The sequence below is a fragment of the Leuresthes tenuis genome, unplaced genomic scaffold (genome assembly GCF_036924035.1).
Source record: "Leuresthes tenuis unplaced genomic scaffold, fLeuTen1.0.hap1 SCAF_22, whole genome shotgun sequence".
NCBI classification, from domain to species: domain Eukaryota; kingdom Metazoa; phylum Chordata; class Actinopteri; order Atheriniformes; family Atherinopsidae; genus Leuresthes; species Leuresthes tenuis.
The window spans coordinates 15627619-15633618 of NW_027325376.1; positions in this window are offsets into that span (position 1 = coordinate 15627619).

Below are 6000 nucleotides of genomic sequence, written 5' to 3' on the forward strand. Positions count from 1 at the left end.
ATATATTCAAAGTTTAATTTCCTGAACGGCATGCCATAATATATATATATATATGTATGTGCGATCTTTTATGTTGTTAATACAACATATATATTAAGACAATATGACAATATATATGTTAAGACAACAACACCAAAAGACGTTTTAGCTTTCACGGTGTCTGTTGTCTCGCGCGCAAGCACGTCTCGCTGGTTACGACCAGGCACCTGGTTATGAACAGGCACGCGCGCACTTTGCCGCGTGTGCAGCGCGGAGCGGCGAGGAGACTCTGACGGGGAAACGCGGCTCGACGGAACACCGGCAACAAGGAATTCTTTTTTTCTGATTGTCTGAGACCCATATCAATGTGAGGGGATGGGCCTGCATCTTGGTACAAAGCTCTCCGATGTTTGACGCAATCAAAGACAGTTTAAGCCTCAAATCTTTCTCAAAAGCATCCAGTCTTTGCCGATGGTCTTTGCCAGTCTTAACTGCTGTCAGAGCAGAGAAATCAGCGTCGCATAGATCAGTTCCATTTCCATTTACTCATTTAGCAGACGCTTTTATCCAAAGTGACTTACAGAAAAGGGGAACAATCCCCTATTGGGACTCGGGAGTTATTTTAATAACCATTTCTTTTTCATTTTAATGAAGTGAAAGATTGAGCACTCTTGAAGAAGAAAATTAAAATGCAAATAGAATGATTGATTACTCATTTAATTTATGAATCAAATAATGCAGCCACATTCTTAAAATGAAAAAGGCATTTCTGCAAATGCATTTTAAATTGAATTATGGTCAAGATTCGCTTCCATAATGAAGACCATACAATGTGTCCATTCTTAGACAAATACGTCTTCCAGTGGCTGAGTCTTGGGCTGCTCCAGCGGCCATCTGTGTTGCTCCTTGTGGTGCGTATTCCGAGTGATGGCCACCCTCAAGAAAAAGAGAGTGAGAACAAACAACTTCTCTGTGTTTTGACGATAATAATCTCACATTATGTGTGTCTGTGTGGGGATGTTTCTATGAGTCTATGTTTATGCGGGTCCATGAAGACCATGTGAAGGATGCAAATGTGTGTGGTATCGGTAGCGTGTATGCTCCAAACTTTTTTTTTTTGGTTTGTTTTTACGCGTTTATCACAGAAAATAAGCCAAGGCCTTTGAGTTTCAGGTCGAAAAAAAAAGTACAATTGTACCATTTTTCTGAAATAAAATGTACATTTAGCAGTGATATCTGTTGCGTGTGCTTTTGTTGGTGGTTTTAAAAACATGATTCATTCAGCGATCATGAGGTAAGATCGAGAGAAAGATCTTTTTTGTGGAAAAAATTACGGTTGACGTCTATCTCCTGAGGATCCGGGTTTGGGATTTTTCGGATCTGTTTACAGAGATGCTGTGGATGCGGTGCGCACAATTCGGGATTGTTCATTGTCCTTATTTGCATCACCACTTTGAATAGTACTTAGATATATTTATGCTTTTACCCTCAGTGGATAAGCAGATGTCGGGGGAAAAAAACCGCTGCTCTTATCAGCTGAGCAGCTTCATGCTGGAATTTAGAGAACACCAAAAAAAAGGCCTTTTTCTTTTTATTCAAGCAGAAAAGAGGGCATATTATTATTTATCATAGCGCAAAATACTATGATTCCCAGCAAGCATTTGGCAAAAGTAGACAAAATAGCTTCAAATGAGGAAGAAACTCCAAAACAGGAGTACTTCACCTACATAGATCATTATAACAGATGTTCTAAAACAAATGACTCATAACTGAAATGTGGACGTGGGACTTATTTCCCCCATCAGGATGTCTGATGTTTTTTTTATTTTTATGAATGAATAGTCGAGTATACAGGTGAAATACAGAATCACTATATTTCGGCATTAACAATTCTGCGTGTTAGTGATATTAAGAGAAGCGTTGCCACCAAATTCTGTATTTTCCAAAGTATGTAAAAAAGAGAAGATGACATCTAAGATTGGGGAGGATTAAGAAGTGCAAATAATAACCAGCGAAACTAACGCTTTCATGCTAAAAATGTCTCCAAACCGGATAGAACTCTACAACTTTTTCCAGTTATTTAGTTTTATCTCACAGTGTTTATGATATTGCTGTTTATCGCAGTATTAGAAACCCTCCAGGTAGGGTTAAGCGTTGTACCTCAAACGCGCAGAAACAGATGCACAGATGCGGACTGGCGAAAAAACACTCAGGAGGCTCCAGCAGACACACGGAGGAGTGCGTTTCAGAGGACCGAGCTGTGACTCCTAAGCACCAAGTTAAGGTGAGGCAAACAAAGAAGCACCACAGAACTAATCAAAACTGATGTCTTCAATTGAAACAGGGTCGATGAGGTAGTGAATACCTCACAATTAATTGCAGCAGGGGCTACCGCAAAACTATAAAAACCAAAAACACCAGTAACAATATTGTGATAAAAGAAATTCTACTGCGTAAAAACTGCAATCAGCAGTAAAGGGTTTTCCCAAGAAATAGTGCGGATAATGAGTGGTGGAATTAGCTCTGATACACTGAAACCACATTGAATATGTTTATTGCCAAAGATGAAAAGGAAAAGTGCTGGGAATAGGGAGACATTTTCATTATCGACCGAATCATGTGATAACTGTGTGAATCACGTTTCCCTGCCCACAGCCTACCTGATAATGAATTGCCAAACACACCAACAAATAGAAAGAAAGACAGAAGTTGCTGAACATGTTCTGGGGCCAGATGCTTCACATAACATTATACCCATCCAGACACCTTGTTTATATATGCTATATTTTTAGTTGCTACCACGTGAGAGGTGGGGCCCATTTAAGAGGACTATTTAATCCCCTCATCTGGATGCACACAGAACAGCAAACTGTGAGATGGCGAAGATGGTGACGCTCCAGGATGTAGGATTAGGTAATCAAAGGGCGCACCTTTGCAGAACTGGCTTTTTTATTATCAGTGACATCGAAATCACTAAATAATAACACTTCTGTTTATTTTCTTTCAGCTTGGATGCTTTGTGGTTATCTCACTGCTTTTGGTGAGTAGTCTGATTTTCTTCTTCGTTGTCTCTTGCTAATCAGAATTAAGTCCCTGGGGGTACAACGCACAGGTAATGTTTCAGGGAGTACTCAAAACAATGTTTAGATGACTTGAAGACAATGAAGCGATGCAGAACTACTTTATGTGGAAGCTTTATTCTTCATTAATGAGGGTAGGTTTTTTTTTTTTAGTAATAAACCATGCGTGAGCTGGTATTAAATTGGAGCTGTTCACCCCCATGGTTCAGATTTAATCCAGCATTCTCATGAAGAGACAGATCAGTGTAACCAGTAAGGAAATATTCATGAACGAGTCATTAGGATTGGCAATTTGAATGATAATGTGGTATATGGTAGGCAGTGAGTAATCCTCCTTTACTAATTATCAGGGAAGTGCTTTGCTATTAACAATCAATCCATTGATTGATGGACTTCTCACTTGATATTTTGGTTAACTGATCAATAAGAAGTAAATACTTTCCTAATGAAGCTGCGTTTAAGAGTTTATCTTTAGATATTGACAATATTGTTCTCAATAGGATTCCTCTCCTGGAGCAGGGCCATGTGGGCGTGCAAGGACTATTGTTTTTTCAGTTTGGGAGAGGGTTTCATTACTTGTGCAAAACACAGAAAACAAATAAAATCGAGAGACACGAGTACGTTAAGTTTGTGTAATATTTATTTAGGCTTTTCAGTTACTTCGGCTGCCGTATTGTGAGTTTGGAAGAGTTGGGACGAGAAGGGGGATTTTCAACGATTCACAGTATCCTCGTGGTTTGATGAACTGAATCGTTTGTTTGAGAGCTCAGCGGCGGGGAGTGTCCGGACAGGTGTGATCAGGCACGTGACTGACTTGACTCCAGGGATGCAGAACAAGTGCTGACTTTTAAAAATACTTGAAAAAAAAAGCTTTTAAACCTGTAAGATCCAGATATAGAATAAAAATAAGCCTTTTTTTACCTCACAGATATTGTTTTAGGAGGCATCTGATGTTGAAATGAAAGAGTTTTTTTTTTACATTTTAGTCATTTCTGAAAGAAATGTTGTAAATTTGCAACGTTGGGCAGTGTTAGGAGCAGAACTGTCTGGAGGCACCTGCAGGCATTCAGCCATAGTCTGAGCTTCCAGACTTTGTCAGGAACACATGCACCCCCCCAGGGCACTAACAGGTTCATAACCCAAACTAGTCTCACTTGTCCCTGAAAAATGCAACAGACATCCCCCCCAACAGTCAGAACCTGTTTTTCTGTCTCCTAATGCTACTAACTGCTGCTTGGGCTACACTGAGGAAAAATATCTCAGGATCATTTAGAAGTTAAAAAGCAAAGAAAAAACAACAAAGATACAGGGAGTTTACTGCTCTAGATGCTGGAGTTTCACATATCCCATACAATTTATTCATGGTCTCAGCTAAACTAAGTAACTATTTAACAGAGAAGCACATTTAGTGCTTAGTTACAATGAATCATCTAATACTTTAAATTTCTACTACATTTGTGATCATGTGAGAAGTGCAGTGTCCTCATCTGATGTGTGAGGAGCTCAGGCTGTTTTCTCTGACCCAACGTTGTAGAATTACAACATAGACATAACAGATGAGCTCAACCGGAAATTTGCAGGTAGAGTGAGTTCAAGGCCAGATGACTGGACCTATAAACACTTCTTCTATCCAATAGCATTGTGAAGACAAACAATAGGACCCATTACATGTTATATATGACAAAATACTTTTGCACAAATTCAATTTTTACCCTCATGTCCTGAATACCCAGTAGCACATGAGATGAACTAGATATTATACATTGTAGAGTGACCGGTAACTCATTTGGACCTTGTGTTTGTTGACATGTGCCCCCTCAGGAGCGAATGCAGCCCCTCCACACACCAGGTGAGTTTTCCTTTTCCGCTATCTTCCTGTGGTGTGTGTGTGTATATTTGTCAAGAGGGAATATTTGAGCTTGATTTTGACGATCAAACTGCGAGTTGTAGGCTGGAAATTCCCTCTGAAACATTAGTCTTATTTATAGTTTTTCCCAAGCCCTACTCAGATGTTTAGTCCCAACACGTTGAGTTATTTATGCGAGGCACACCCCCCTGCTGTCAAAATTTCCTCTCGGAGATTTCTGCTGCTCGGTGTCTTTGATTCACTGGGATCGTCTCAGATTGCATCACTGCACAGTTCTTACATCAGTTTGAGTATTGTCAGCAGTCCCATAAGGTGCTGCGTTTGCTGAATGCAAATAAATGAATAACGTATTGGCATCCGAAATAAAGCCTACTGATCTCGGCAGTTGGCAGGCTCTTATTTGTTTAGTTGAACACGTGTAGTCTTTTCTCGCCAAAGCTTTGTAGGATAGTTATAGGATACTATAGCGACAGTTTTCAGCCAAGAGTGACCGACTGAGGACAGTGCAGCTGCATCAGTAGCGGTGGACAGCTGCAAGTCTGAGACTAGACCAGTTTAAATGTTACAAAAAGCTTTGCGGCGCCTGGAAGAACATGATTCAAGACCAATGATTCATGATTCCGCTTGTTACTGAAACATCTGGAGAAGACGTGTGGGAGTTGGGGGGGAAAAAACTTTGATTGACGATTAAGACGCCAGAGTGACTCAGTTAATGTCAAAGCAAAGTGGAGCCACTGCTTTTGCATTGGTAAATGCAGTTAGCGAATTATTGGAGCCTTAATTATACTATTCTCCTGAGAAGTGTTTTCGGCAGACGTGAACAGCGAATGAATGAATGAGTATTTTCCACACAAGTCCGTTAGAGGGCAGTATAACAAAAGATAGCGCCGTCCATGGACCTCATGGGATTTTTTTAAAGCAATTTCTATGATTTCTGTGAAACGCAACAATATATTGTCGCTAACATCCAGGATTGTGTTTTGTATTTATCGCATTTGGCAGAAACAATGATGGAGTCCGGACAGAAAGCCCCAAGATTCAGTGTGGTCAAGACTTGGGTATGTTCCGCTGTTA